The sequence below is a fragment of the Nicotiana tabacum genome, chromosome 3, assembly GCF_000715075.1.
Source record: "Nicotiana tabacum cultivar K326 chromosome 3, ASM71507v2, whole genome shotgun sequence".
Taxonomy (NCBI): Eukaryota; Viridiplantae; Streptophyta; class Magnoliopsida; order Solanales; family Solanaceae; genus Nicotiana; species Nicotiana tabacum.
The window spans coordinates 16670049-16684877 of record NC_134082.1 but is presented as its reverse complement, the minus strand read 5'-3'; the positions used below and the strand labels follow the sequence as shown (position 1 = coordinate 16684877).

Sequence of the window (14829 nt, the reverse complement as noted above, 5' to 3'; positions counted from 1 at the left end):
TGATCACGCCTAACTATGCCTTACAAAAAGGAAAAAGCGTTCGTTGCAAATATAATCTGGTTTACAAGTCCGGAATCGAATCCCACAGAGAACTAAGGCTTAGCTACAGTTGTTCAGTATCACCAAGAATACAAGCTTGAACAATTCCTAACTTATAGATATTAAGATTATTGTGTTTAACTAACTAACTAACAAATTAAAATAATAAATTAACACTAAAGATACTACAGGTTGGAGAAAAGAGTAAGGAGGTCTAGGGTTATGATTTTCCCAATTGTCGGAATCCTTCCCGCTATGTCTTCTATATTTTCGCCTAAGTATTCTCTACCGGTCATGAGTGCTCTGCTTCTTGTAATTCTCTCCTGAGTAATTATGACAATTTACTAGACATACTCTCCCCAGTTACGCTAGCTGGCTTTAATTACAGCTCATTTAGATCGCACACAAGGTTTTGTTATCCCTAATCCCACCTTTAAACCCTTGGTTATTGATTCCTAAAATACGTCGGGAGTGATTTTGTTCAACAACTACCTAAATATGCACTCTCTCCCGAGTAATACATACTAAATAGGCACAACTAATTGAGGGCTCTTCAATCAACCACAAGAATAATATAGTTGAACAAATAGAAAAAAATACTACGGCTCAATTATATAAAAACATAACAAAAATTTATCCTACAAAAGGTTCCATGAAAATCCTAGATAACAAATTAGCTATTCATAGTAGTATATAAAACTACAATACTAAAAGTCATAACCAACAATTAAAAATAGGAAGAGGAAGGAAAAACTCGTAGAAAAATTCTCCACATTGCTCCTATTGTGTCTCTGCCTCCACTACAAGGAAAAGGCTTATTAGGAACTAGTATTTAGTGACAAGTTTTATATGTGGTCTCTAAAAGTGTACGTATAAGGATGAAATTTTTTTTTGGTCTATAATACCCAAGTTGTTTTCTAAATATACGACTAGACTTATTCTGGTCTAAAAAATAATTTAATACATGGTCTTTAATACTCCATTTTAGCGGGATAGAGGTGGGACTCTGAAAGTAAAGTAAAAACAAATAACCCAAAAATATATTTTCACTGTAAAATCCCTTCAAAAATTCACTTTCACCCTAAAATCTCTCCCAAAATATCACTTTCACGCTGCAATCCCTAATTAAGCGGTGACTTCAATTCTATTCAAAGTTTAGAAGGTTGCAAACTTTATCAGTCAGAATTCAAAAGGTTGTAAAATTCATCACCTCAAACTCAGAAGGTTGGGGGCAAATTTCAATACTTTACACAAACTCTGCCATTGGATTATCTGCCTAATCAAGAGTAAGTTTAATTTCTTTCTCTTTTATTTGTTTTGTTTCCTTTTTTATTTTTCTTGTTTTTTTTTTCCGATTAAACCAGAAATCAAAAATTGGGTTCTGTAATTTTCTGTTTCTTTAGTTGTTTTATGCGATTGGGTTGTTTAGAATAGTGATAGTTATTGTGTGAGTGATAAAAGTGAGAATATTGGTTTAAAGATGAGCTCGTAGGTCAAGGAGGAGAAATTTGAGTTTTTCTTGTAGAGTTTCTTCTCTGCAATAGTTTTCTCCTTTGAGATTTGCGTTATACAATTCTTCTGGGGACTTGCTTGAAGGGTCATGAGTTTGGCTCCTAGTAGGGTCGCTGCTAGCAGCAAGCCTACCTTCAAAAATATTGTTATCCCCAAAATCCATAGTTATGGGCTTATTCAATAAATAAAACCTGCAATTTAAAGAAAAAGATGGAGACATTAGTTGGAATTCAAATGATTTGAGATAAAATCTAGCAAATATGGAGTGAATCACATTGCATAACGTAATAATCTAAGATTCCAAAGCAGACAAAAATACAAAAAGAGATGGAGTATGTGTATATATACAAGAATATTAAAGAAGAAAAAGTTAAAAGAAGAAACCGAGACTTGGGCGAAGAATCAAAAGATTAACGAAGGCTTACAGTCATAATGGAGGCGCACTTTTGGTTATGAGTCCTTTCACTTCGTTGCATCTTTCTATCTCTATGATGAAAATTTTGTGGATGTCTTGTGGTTTTTCATATGAGGTGATTAATTGGTTGAATTTTTTTATCATTATGTGCTCTAGTGCAGTTTCTTTACCATGATTTTTATGGGTTATTTAAGTTATATAGCCAACTTATTACCCAAATTTAATATTTTTAAAAATTAGATGAAGTGAAACAGTGATGTAAATTAGCAATGTAACATATTGATATATTATGTTGGGTTCATATGCAATTGATTTAACTCGACTCTTCTTAGAGCCAACTCCATTGTACATTGTTGTCAGCACTTTTTTGATTCTTTGTGATTTTATTTCCTTTCACTCTTTTTTCTCCAATTCTATGACCTTCAAGTCTCTTGAGCTCTTGTTCCTGCTTTTTAAATACATAAAATACATTACTTGTAAAATTTTGTCTTATACGATGTTGTTTAGTCCAACCAGGCTTATATAGGGGAATATTTATGAGTGTTCAAGAGATGATGTCCCTTTTAACTTTTGGGTCGAATAAAGCTAACAATATAGGAAAATAAATTATTTCTGCAAAAAAATTACATGTACACACACTATGGTTTGTGTTGTACCGGTCTTTTTGCAAGCTACTGTGGTCCAACCTTCCACCATATTTTTCTTCTCATTATTGACCAATTTATTGGTATTCAATCTAGATATAGGTGCACCAATATTACCATCAGAATTGCTACTAGAATTTGCAGCAACTCGAACACTTTCATGTCCAGATTTTTCCCTTTCATGTTGCATCAACTACTAGTTTTTGAACTTGCTGAACATCTGCCTCATCACCTGTAGCAAGTGAACCATCTAAAACAGCCATGCCAGTTGTATTCACAGCATTAACAACCTTCAAACTTGAACTCCCATCCTTTGAAAACTTCATCGCAATGGTAGGACTTTGATTTTGAGACTTCACCAATGCTGCTATTTTCTTCACCAACTGATGATCTTGTAACTCCTTCACATTACCAGATGCCCCAACCAGTTGAACCATATCAGGTTTGCTTGAGTATTAGCTCGATCAGCATCAGACTTCACTGTACCAGCAATAGCTGTGTACATCCTTACGAAAATCGTACCAGCAAGAATATCCTTCAACCTCTTATCCTCTCTAGTTGGCTTTTTCTTGACCTGATCCACACCTACACCCTCAATATTTTTCCCAGCTTTAACTTGACCTGAAGCAGCAGTAATGTCACCCCTGATAGCAACAATAGCTTCAGACATTACAACATGCTCCACTCGATCAACAATAGCTCGATCACTATTACCTTCTTGAGCCACCAGTGTAACGCTTTGCTGCTTACTACCATTGTTTTCTCGATTCAAACCATCCTCTTGCATAGTTATTCGATCACCTGAAGCTACCTTATCATTAACTCCTTTTTGTCTATCATTAGTCAAAGTCAAATCCCTTGTAATCTCCTCGCTCCCAATAGCAATTTGCTGACCTTAGCAGAGTGAAAAGTCAATAGTTTCTGTTGCCCAGAACAAAATTGTGTTGATTACAAGGAAAAAATGATTTTTCTTCAGAGGTTTTTTTCTAGATGTCCAGATGATATCTTTTAATCCCGAAGAGAAGTTCTTGTAGAACTGCCATTTTTAAGGACCAAGAATCTGTTAAGTCACTATGGTCTTCCAATAATGTAATGACCCGACCGGTACATTTGAGCTTTTGCACTTTGCTCGCCAGTTCTTGGGCATGACTAGCCCCGTGTGATGAATTATGACTTATTTAAATCGTTGGTTTTGGTTTTCAGGAAAAATCGGAATGAATTTGGAAGAACAGTTTCCAGTTTGAAGCTTGAAATTCGAAAGGTTTGACCAATATTTGACTTGCTTGTATATGATCTTGGATCGGAATTTTATGATTTGGTTAGCTCCATCAGGTGATTTGGGACTTAGGAGCATGATCGGAATGCATTTTTGAAGTCGGTGGAAGGTTTAGGCTTGAATTGGTGAAAGTGAGATTTCGGTGTTTTCCGATGGATAAGTGAGATTTTGATATAGAGGTCGGAATGGAATTCCAAGAGTTCCTGTAGCTTCGTTATGTCATTTGGATGTGTTTGCAAAATTTCAGGTCATTCGGACGTGGTTTGGTTGGGTTTTTGATCAAAAGCGTATTTCGGAGGTTTTTAGAAAACTTAGGCTTGAATTCGATGTGAATTGGTGGATTTGGTGTTGTTCAAGGTGTTTTGATGATTAGAGCAAGTTTGAAATATGTTTTAGGATGTGTTGGTGCATTGGGTTGAGGTCCTGGGGGCCTCGGTGAGTTTCGGGTGGTCAATCGGACCATTTTGGAGTTTGAAAGTTGCAAAACAATCTGCTCAGCTGTTGTAGAGAATTATCTCTTCGCGTTCGCGTGTGGAGCCTCGCGTTCGCGTAGAAGTATTTGAGGAAGGCCAGAATTAAGCCTTCGCGTTCACGAAAGGATGGGAAGCAGTGCATTGCGTTCGCGAGAAGGCACTCGCAATCGCATAGAGTAAATTGGGGTCCAAGGTATTTTGTTCATCGCGTTCGCGTAAGGTTGTCGCGTTCGCGAAGGTGTAGGAGGTAGAAGCATCGCGATCTCGATCGGTGTGACATGTTCGTGTATGGCAAAAATTGGTCAACATAAGTTTGTGCTTCGCGAACGCGAGGCGTTGACCGCGTTCGCGAAGAAGGGAGGGTCAGACATGGGCATAATGTTTTAAGTCACTTCATCCGCAATTTTGGGGATCATTTCCTCCATTGTTGATCATTTTGAGAGCTTTATGAAGGAAATTAAAGAGGGATTCAAAGAGAACCGATTCGAGGTAAGATTTTTTGAACCTAAAACTTGATTCTATTGTGAAATCAACCTAGAAATTCATGGAACATAAGCTAAAAATGGAAGAACTAAGCCTTGAAATTTTGGAAATTTTAATTAGGGATTTGGAAGACCATTTGGGGTCGGATGTGAGAACTTTTGGTATGTATGAACTCATGGGGAGATAAGGAATCTATTGATATGAAAATTTCTGAGTTTCGAGAAGTCGGCCCAGGGCTCGGGTTTTGCTAATTTCGGGATTTTAAGCATTTTTCGATTTGTTTTTGCTTGGGCTTTGTTCCCTTGGCATATTGTGACGTATTCGTTCTGATTTTGGAAAGATTCGATGCGCGTGGAGGCTGATTTGAGGGGCAAGGGCGTCACGAGCTAGAGATTTAGCCGGTTCGAGGTAAGTAATTATTGAAAATGCTATTCTGAGTGTTTGAAACCCTGGATTACACATCGTTGTGCTATGTTGAGGTGACTTACACGCTAGATGACGAGCGTGGGGTAGAGCACCACTAGGGATTGTGACCTAGTCCATTCCGAACGATTATTTTAATGCGTAATTGATAGTTAATTGTTTAATGTTATTATATTTTGGGTTGTATGCTATGTTTGGGGCCTTGTGCCGACCTGCTGAGACCCTTAGGGGCACTTCCACTATTTTTGCATCACTCTATTTGTTTTGAAAGCATATCCTCAGTCGTGTGTTACCTGTTTATTGTTTAAATCTGGTTTATCACTTTATTTCTTAAAAATATGAAAACTGTTTGGGCTGAGTTCCCTATTTTACTAATGGTCCGAGTGATCGTGAGGTTGATGACTAAGATAGACCGAGAGTTTGATTGTGAGGTTAATGACTGAGAGAGGCCGAGAGCCTGGTTGTGAGGATTATATATTTATGGATCGGGCTGCACGCTGCAGCAATATATATATATATATATATATATATATATATATATATATATATATATATATATATATATATGGATTGGGCTGCATGCCACAACGATACCTATATGGATCGGGCTGCACAGCAATATGTTGGATCGGGCTGCACGCCGCAATGATATAGCGCTTGGGTTGTAGGAGCCCCTCCGGAGTCTGCACACCCCAGTGAGCGTCGTCGACGAGATATATGGATTGGTCTGCACGCCGCAACGATATATGGATCGGGTTGCGCACCGCAGCGGTTATTAAATGGTACCTATTGAGTGTGAGTGCTGAGTGTGAGCGCTAATTGGTAAGAGTTGAGTCACGAGTGACTGAGAGGCTTTCCCGAGGAGCAATAGATATATACATGCACATGAGTGATATTTTTCTTGAGGGGCCTGTTTATGAACTTATTGATTTTCACTCCTCTTTAAAATGAGTTTCTATCGAATATGTTGATTTATTGTCTGTTTTCACTCATCTTTATATTGAGCCTCTGTCGAAAGTATTGAACAAATGTTTTAAAACAACTTTCATTTAAGCTGGGGTTTATGAGATGTTCAGAATTTAATCACTGATTTGGCTTTGTTATTTCCATTGATATTTTCATATTATGAGGTGTTTATGATTCCTGTTTTGCCCGAGGGGTTGTTTACGAACTATGTTTTGCCCGAGAGGCTGATTATGGTTTTTTATCTCTTTTAATATAAATGGTATTGAACCCCTACTGAAACTGTCGGAAAGCATTTTCAAATTATTTTTACCAAAAGGCTGGATTTTAATAAGACGATCGACTCGTATTCTGAATCAGCAGCCTGTGTGCTTATTGAGTTATCATGAATATGTATTCATTATTTCCTACTGCTCAGTCTTTATTTACTCTTATTACTTACTGCGTTGGAGTACTCGCATTACTCCCTGCACCTCGTGTACAGATTCAGGTATTTCAGAACCCGGTAGCGGGTATTGATTGCTCAGACGCGGAGTCATCAGAGTTAGTAAGGTGGCTGCACGACATTCGCAACACTGTTTATTCATCTCATTTCCATTTCTGTACTTAGTACACTTGACTGTTTTGTTGTATTTAGACCTTGGTAGATGCTCATGACTAGTGACACCCCGATGTCGGGCTTGTGTAATTATTCCTCATTGTTCTTTTAAACACTCATTATGAGATTAATGGGTTATAAATGGTATAAAAATCACTTTTAAATGGAAAATGGTTGATTTGTGAATTGTGTCAGCTGGCTTTGTCTTCATGAGAGGCGTCATCACGACTGGGTCCGGTTTGGGGTCGTGACAAGTTGGTATCAGAGCCTAGGTTACATAGGTCTCACGAGACATGAGCAGGTTTAGTAGAGTCTCGCGGATCAGTACGGAGACGTCTGTATTTATCCTCGAGAGGTTGTAGAACCTTTAGGTAAACTTCAAGTTCTTGAATTCTTATTATGCGTCCTTGATTCAGCTTGAAATGTAACTCTTTGGATTCCTTCCACGCGTTCGTATGCGCGCATGAGTGCTCAATATCAGATTTGCATCGATGGCTTGTGAGTCCTCGATTGGGGGGCGAGATGTGATCTCTGTGAGTTGATGTTGGGCCAGTCTGGAGGACTTGAGGCCGGATCTTTGCCTATGGCTTGAGCACCGAGGTGCTGATTGTGTGAGCAAGTGTTTTTCAACTTATATGTTCAGCATTGTCCCTATTAGAGGGAGCGATAGTTGGATGGCTATGTGATAAGTATGTTAGTATTGCGAGACATATCCATATGATTTAGAAGCGACGAGAAAGGTCCGCTGAGGATAGAAGAACTATTAGGTGTTTGAATTCCATCTTGGTTCGAGGTATAGCCCCGAGTTATGGGCGTGTGAAGAATCTTTTCATGTTAGTTGGGAGTGAAGTAAATTTCATGTTGCGGTATGGGTTCAGACTCAGGAAGACTAAGTGACTGTGTAAAGTTTACGACGGTGGAAGGTATGCGGGAATGTTAGTTTGAGGCAAATCAGGTGGGTTATCTCCTGCGAAGTGTTCGGAAGTTGTGCGATCTTTATGCTGTCTGTTAGCAGATCTCATATGCAGGTGAAAGATATGTGTCATAATTTAAATGGGTAACTTAAGAGAGGGGGACTAACTGTTGTGAGAGTGAATGCGAGATTTGCAGAAGAGTTAAAGTACTAGATGATTTGTGTTTTCGCAAGCTTACAAAGGATTTGAGTTTAATTTCACTATGGTATTATGGCATCAATAGAGTATATGTGTTATGCGATATTGAGTGTGTTTTGATCTATGGTTTCGAGCCAAGTGGGGGAGTCTGTTGTTGATTTGTTGATTGCACGGTTATGTGCTATGTTGGTTCCAGTTTGAGGCACACTAGTGAATTAGTTATGGCTTACGGGGACTGAGACCGAGGATGTCTCAAGTAAAGGAAAAATGTTGACAGAGGTTATGTCATGCTTCATAGGTGTATGGGAATCTTAGAGTGTCTTGAGCTGTTGTGGTATTGGATGCTCGATGCATAGAGCAGAAAGTGGCTTGGTTGTTATAGGATGAGGTTACACCCTACGGTGTCGGAGTGCTATTAAGGCAAGGGTGGCTCTGTTCATTTGATCAGGCTAATTGCAGTTTGAATAGAGTGAATGACTCTCAAGAATGGTTCTAATGTGTTCAAGATTTTACATATAACAATTGGGTATTTTAAAGTTGTATCTGTGGTTAGAAACTGAGTTTTCATTGGAATATATCGAGACTTGTGGTAAATTCTTTATAAATTATGAAATTCTATGTATCAGTACCAGGAAGGTAAAGGTAACAGATTTAGATTCGCAAGAAGTCTCTTCAGAGAAAAGTACTTTGATCATGGTGCTCGTGGGAATATCTGAGAAAGTATTCAGCGGCTTATGAGCCTTAGACGGTGTGGCTTTATGCTTGGGTCCCGTGTGGTAATTCTGGGTTGAGAAATTGTGATGTTATAGCAAGAGTGAGTACCAAGTTGAAGGTAAATCAGAAGGAAATTCGGATAGATGGGATAGCCTGGTAGTAGGCCGAGTTGGTATGGTAAGGATACATTAGTTCTTTGGATGCTTGCGAGGTAATGCGTTTCTACAGGTGTTTCTCGGCAATTCTCTTGGGTTTTAGTGATCTGCGTAGCTTGGTTGAGTTCGAAGGATTCAGTCCTGGCAGGTCTGGTTTGTGCAAGGGGAACTCGGAGAGTTCTTGATGGTTTCAACCTCGGTTGGAAATGTATATTTTCTATGGGCATGAGGAGCATGGTATGTATAGTGATTTTCTTCTAGATGGTAACAATGAAAAGTTCTTGGTTGGTTGAGTACATAATTGCTTGTGGCTCGGAAGAGATACAAGGTTCTTGTGGTTATCCTAGAATAGTACGGTTTATGCGGTATGTTGTGTAGGAGTAAGATTGGCATGTGTAAGGTCACGGTTCAGATTTGAAAGGAAGGTCATAAATTCTTAGGCAGCACGGGCAGTTCAGATAAATTGAAGAAATGAGCTTCAGATAATTTGAGAAATACTCTTTAGATGATTAAGGAAATGGTAATGCTAATTGAGGTGATTGGATGAGGGTATATGATTCAGAGAGAGGTGATGTGATTAAGTTGATGGTACTCCGGTAGTATTGCATCACTTCTTGTCAGATCAGCTGCTAATATTCGGGTTTGCTTGGCATCATAGAGGAATCTTAGAGTATCGCTCGTGGAATGATTGAGTACTAGAGGTGAGTTATATATGCGAGTGGTGGAATTGGGATCAGATATGGTACTTCATGTATTTTATGGACTTGGAGACTGGAAGTTCTCATACGCAGGTTAGCTCGTGGTTGTGGATGGCAAAATGTGGGTAAGTTAGTCAGATGTTAGTATGTGCTATGATTCAGTCACTGTGAACCTTCGAAGGATTATTTATCTGTTGTGGGTAACTAGAGTTGATGTGTGGTCCATTGGTAGACCTATATGGATATATGTCCGGTATCGAGACGGCCTTGTTGACATCGAGTTGTTGTAGGCGAAGGATGTGTTGATTCGGTTGTTATTGAGCTTATTGGTAATCTGGGGAGATCTATGAGTTACCTTTCTGTGTTGCGAGGCGTTATGATCTGTTGATTATAGGCACCTATAGTGCGGTTCTGTCGGAGTTTCATAGTGGAAGTCGAGCGGGAAGAGTGATTGGGTGTTTCTCGGTGAATGTCGTATCGGTTATGTTCTTTCGGGTTTGCATGGTGTATGTTATTTGTCTCACCGTGGGTGTAATGATTTTCTTTGGTTCCAGACATCAAATTGTGTGTGTTTGTCAATTTCGAGCATAGTGACTCGAGGAGTTTCGTGTGGAGCAGCGTTTGGATAGGATCGCGCGTTGCAATGAAGCTATGTGGAGTTATGACCTTGCGGGTTAGATTCATGTGTTATATTTCTATGATAAGAGACGGGTTCTCAGCCTTGTGTTGTGATGGTATTGGTGAGCTTGAGGGGCAGCTCTTTCGTTAGAGTTATTTTTATGATTTGAGTATGTTCGGACCGTTGCTTATTGGTGCGTGTATTATACAAGTTGTGGCTTAAGACTGTATTGATATGTCATGTCACCAGAGTAGTGTGTTGGATCAAAGGAGATCATTGGGATCATTAATGAGTATGAACGGATTCGATTTCAGCATGTTGGAAGGACAATATTGAGGTTCGGCTCAGAAATTGCTATGGTTTTTGCCAAAGGAGAAGTGGCTTCATAAATGGTTGATCTGAGGAATGGTTATGGCTTACTGTGTGGTTTATTTATCATTGGCAGCATATGGAAGTGTTGGGATGAGATTTTGGTTGATAAGAGGTTTTCTACCGGTATTCGGTTGTTGTGTGCAGCTGTTAAGATTAGAAGTTATCGCTACAAGTGGTTGAGGTATGTGGTATACCATGTAATTGCACCTAAGGTTGCATGTATGGGTTATTACAGCCAGTTCGGGCTTATTCGGAGTATAGATGTGATATTTTGATCTTGTGGATGATCTCAGGAGTGGAAATGTGGTTCTAAGGTTTATGGGCTAGGTCGGATTGTGAAATTTCAGTTGCATTGTGTTATCGGACCTATATGTGATAGGGTGACGTGGGATCACCCCCGGGTATGTGCATGGTAAGGTTATTCAGCGATTGGTTGGCTTTTGGAACTACACTGGGCACGTTCAAGGACGAACGTATGTTTAAGTGGGGGAGGATATAGCGACCCGACCAGTCGCTTTGAGCTTTTGCACTTTGCTCGCTAGTTCTTGGGCATGACTAGCCCTGTGTGATGAATTATGACTTATTTAAATCGTTTGTTTAGGTTTTCAGGAAAAATCGGAATGAATTTGGAAGAATAGTTCTCAGTTTGAAGCTTGAAATTCTAAAGGTTTGACCAATATTTGACTTAATTGTATATGATCTCGGATGGGAATTTTATGATTTTGTTAGCTCCATCAGGTGATTTAGGACTTAGGAGCATGATTGGAATGCATTTTGGAAGTTCGTGGAAGGTTTAGGCTTGAATTAGCGAAAGTGAGATTTCGGCGTTTTCCGATGGATAGGTGAGATTTTGATATAGAGGTCGGAATGGAATTCTGAGAGTTGTTGTAGCTTCGTTATGTCATTTGGAATGTGTGCGCAAAATTTCTGGTCATTCGGACATGGTTTGGTTGGGTTTTTGATCAAAAGCATATTTCGGAAGTTTTTAGAAAACTTAGGCTTGAATTCGATGTGAATTGGTGGATTTGTTGTTGTTCGAGGTGTTTTGATTATTGGAGAAAGTTTGAATGAGGGTTTAGGATGTGTTGGTGCTTTGGGTTGAGGTCCCGAGGGCCTCAGGTGAGTTTTGGGTGGTCAATCGGACCATTTTGGAGTTTGAAAGTTGCAAAATAATCTGCTCAGCTGTTGCAGAGAATTATCTCTTCGCGTTCGCGAGTGGAGCCTCGCATTCACGTAGAAGGATTTGAGGAAGGCTAGAATTAAGCCTTCGCATTCACGAAGAAGGCACTCGCGATCACGTAGAATAAATTGGGGTCCAAGGTATTTTGTTCATCGCGTTCGCGTAAGGTTGTCGTGTTCGCAAAGGTGTAGGAGGCAGAAGCATCTCGATCGCGATTGGTGTGACGTTCGCGTAGGGAAAAGGTTGGTCAACGTAAGTTTGTGCTTCGCGAATGCAAGGCATTGACAGCGTTCGCGAAGAGGAAGGGTCAGACCTGGGTAGAATGTTTTAAGTCACTTCATCCTCGATTTTGCGGCTCATTTCCTCCATTGTTGATCACTTTGAGAGCTTTATGAAAGAAATTAAAGAGGGATTCAAAGAGAACCGAATGGAGGTATGATTTTTTGAACCTAAAACTTGATTCTATTGTGAAATCAACCAAGAAATTCATGGAACTTAAGCTAAAAATGGAAGAACTATATGTGCGTGGAGGCTGATTTGAGGGGCAAAGGCATCACGAGCTAGAGATTTAGCCGATTCGAGGTAAGTAATTATTGAAAATGCTGCTCTGAGGGCTTGAAACCCCGGATTACACATCGTTATGCTATGTTGAGGTGACTTACACGCTAGATGACGAGCGTGGGGTAGAGCACCGCTGGGGATTGTGACTTAGTCCATTCTGAACGATTATTTTAATGCGTAATTGATAGTTAATTATTTGATGTTATTATATTTTGGGATGTATGCCATGTTTGGGGCCTTGTGTCGACCTGCTGAGACCTTTAGGGGCACTTCCACTATTTTTCCTCACTCTCTTTATTTTGAAAGCATATCCTCAGTCGTGTGTTACCTGTTTATTGTTTAAATCTGGTTTATCACTTTATTTCTTAAAAATAAGAAAACTGTTTGGGTTGAGTTCCCTATTTTACTGATGGTCCGAGTGATCGTGAGGTTGATGACTGAGATAGAACGAGAGTGTGATTGTGAAGTTAATGACTGAGAGAGGCCGAGAGCCTGGTTGTGAGGATTATATAGTTATGGATCGGGCTGCACGCTGCAACAATATATATATATATATATATGTGTGTGTGTGTGTGTGTGTGTGTGTGTGTGTGTGTGTGTGTATGTATGTATATGGTATCAGGCTGCACGCCGCAACAATATGTTGGATTGGGCTACACGCCGCAGCGATATAGCGCTTGGGCTGTAAGAGCCCGTCCAAAGTCCGCACACCCCCAGTGTGCGCTGTCGACGAGATATATGGATCGGGCTGCACTCCACAGTGATATATGGATTAGGCTGCACGCCGCAGCGGTTACTATATGGTACCTATTGAGTGTGAGTGCTGAGTGTGAGCGTTGATTGGTAAGAGTTGAGTCACGAGTGACTGAGAGGCTTGCCCGAGAGGCAATACATATATACATGCACATGAGTGATGCTTTGCCTGAGAGACCTGTTTATGAACTTATTGATTTTCACTCCTCTTTAAAATGAGTTTCTATTGAATATGTTGATTTATTGGTTGTTTTCACTCATCTTTATATTGAGCCTCTGTCGAAAGTGATGAACAAATATCTTAAAACAACTTTCATTTAAGTTGGGGTTTATGAGATGTTCAGAATTTAATCACTGATTTGGCTTTGTTATTTCCACTGAGATTTTCATGTTATGAGGTGTTTATGATTCCTATTTTTCCCGAGGGGCTGTTTACGAACTATGTTTTTCCCGAGGGGCTAACTATGATTTTTTATCTCTTTTATTATAAATGGTATTGAACCCCTACTGAAACTGTCAGAAAGCATTTTCAAATGATTTTTACCAAAAGGCTGGATTTTTAATAAAACGATCGACTCGTATTCTGAATTAGCAGCCTGTGTGCTTAATGAGTTATCATGAATGTGGATTCATTGTTTCCTACTGCTCAGTCTTTATTTACTCTTATTACTTACTGGGTTGGTGTGCTCACATTACTCCCTGCACCTCGTGTGCAGATTCAGGTATTTCAAAACCTGGTAGCGGGTATTGATTGCTCAGACGCGGAGTCATCAGAGTTAGTAAGGTGGCTGCACGACGTTCGCAGCACTGTTTCTTCAACTCATTTCCATTTTTGTACTTAGTACACTTGACTGTTTTGTTGTATTCAAACCTTGGTAGATGCTCATGACTAGTGACACCCCGATGTCGGGCTTGTGTAATTATTCTGCATTGTTCTTTTAAATGTTCATTATGAGATTGATGGGTTATAAATGGTATAAAAATCACTTTTAAATGGAAAATGGTTGATTTGGGAATTGTGTCGGCTGGTCTTATCTTCATGAGAGGCGCCATTACGACTGGGTCCGGTTTGGGGTCGTGATAAATAATTGCAGGAGAGTTCATGATACACAATGTCATAATTATTCTAGGAATTTAAATAAGAACATACCTTGTAAAACTCTAATGTGTCATAACCAATTTTCCGGAGCTCAACCAAATGCTTTATATGCATCTAACCTTTAAGAAAGAAAATCAGTGATTTAGCTATGAAGTGTCTTATGTGTTTTAGTTTCTCATTTTATTGAGCAACTGTGTGTTATATGTTATGCATATCAACTTATAGTTTATCTCATTCTTGTGAAATCGTAGGAAGTTTAGTCATAAATATGAGTTTGACAAGTTTCATAACAAGTAATATGCATCTTAGTACCTTTTTTAAGTAATGCGCATCTTAATACTTTTGTTATCTTAATTGTTTAAACCTTTTTATATTTACTATCCAAGGTTATGGCACCAAGTAAGCAAAGGATGCAACTTGTTGATAACCGACTTGACGAAACCTATTTAATTGGGGTGCAATTAAAAGAAGTGAGGCAATTAAAAGAATTATTATTAGCACAACAAACTAATTTCCAGCCTCCACTTCAAGAGAATGACTATTTCAGATCCTTGATCATACCAAGTGAGCAACAACTTACCTGAAACATCAATTTATTTTGTTGATTTAAGTGTATGTTATTAAATATCCTTTGTAGAATTTATATCTTTTGTTGATTCTGAATTTGCTGGTTGTGCATCATTATTTGTCTTATTACTGATTTCTTAATGTACGCTAGTGGTTGAAGTTTGATAAACCAT

General features: G+C 39.1%; 1 long non-coding RNA gene across 3 annotated transcripts; it reads left to right on the top strand.

The window, feature by feature from the left end:
* Positions 1-1010: 1010 nt before the first annotated feature.
* LOC142179398 (uncharacterized) lies at positions 1011-13991 on the top strand. 3 transcript variants are annotated; one of them, XR_012707405.1, is made up of 4 exons: positions 1011-1325; positions 3814-4848; positions 4963-5250; positions 13707-13991. It is a non-coding gene; the product is annotated as an uncharacterized LOC142179398 (long non-coding RNA). The 3 variants fall into 3 exon arrangements; XR_012707403.1 differs by having other exon boundaries at positions 3814-5250; XR_012707404.1 differs by lacking the exon at positions 13707-13991 and adding an exon at positions 6713-6997 and having other exon boundaries at positions 3814-5250.
* The last annotated feature ends 838 nt before the right edge of the window (positions 13992-14829 follow it).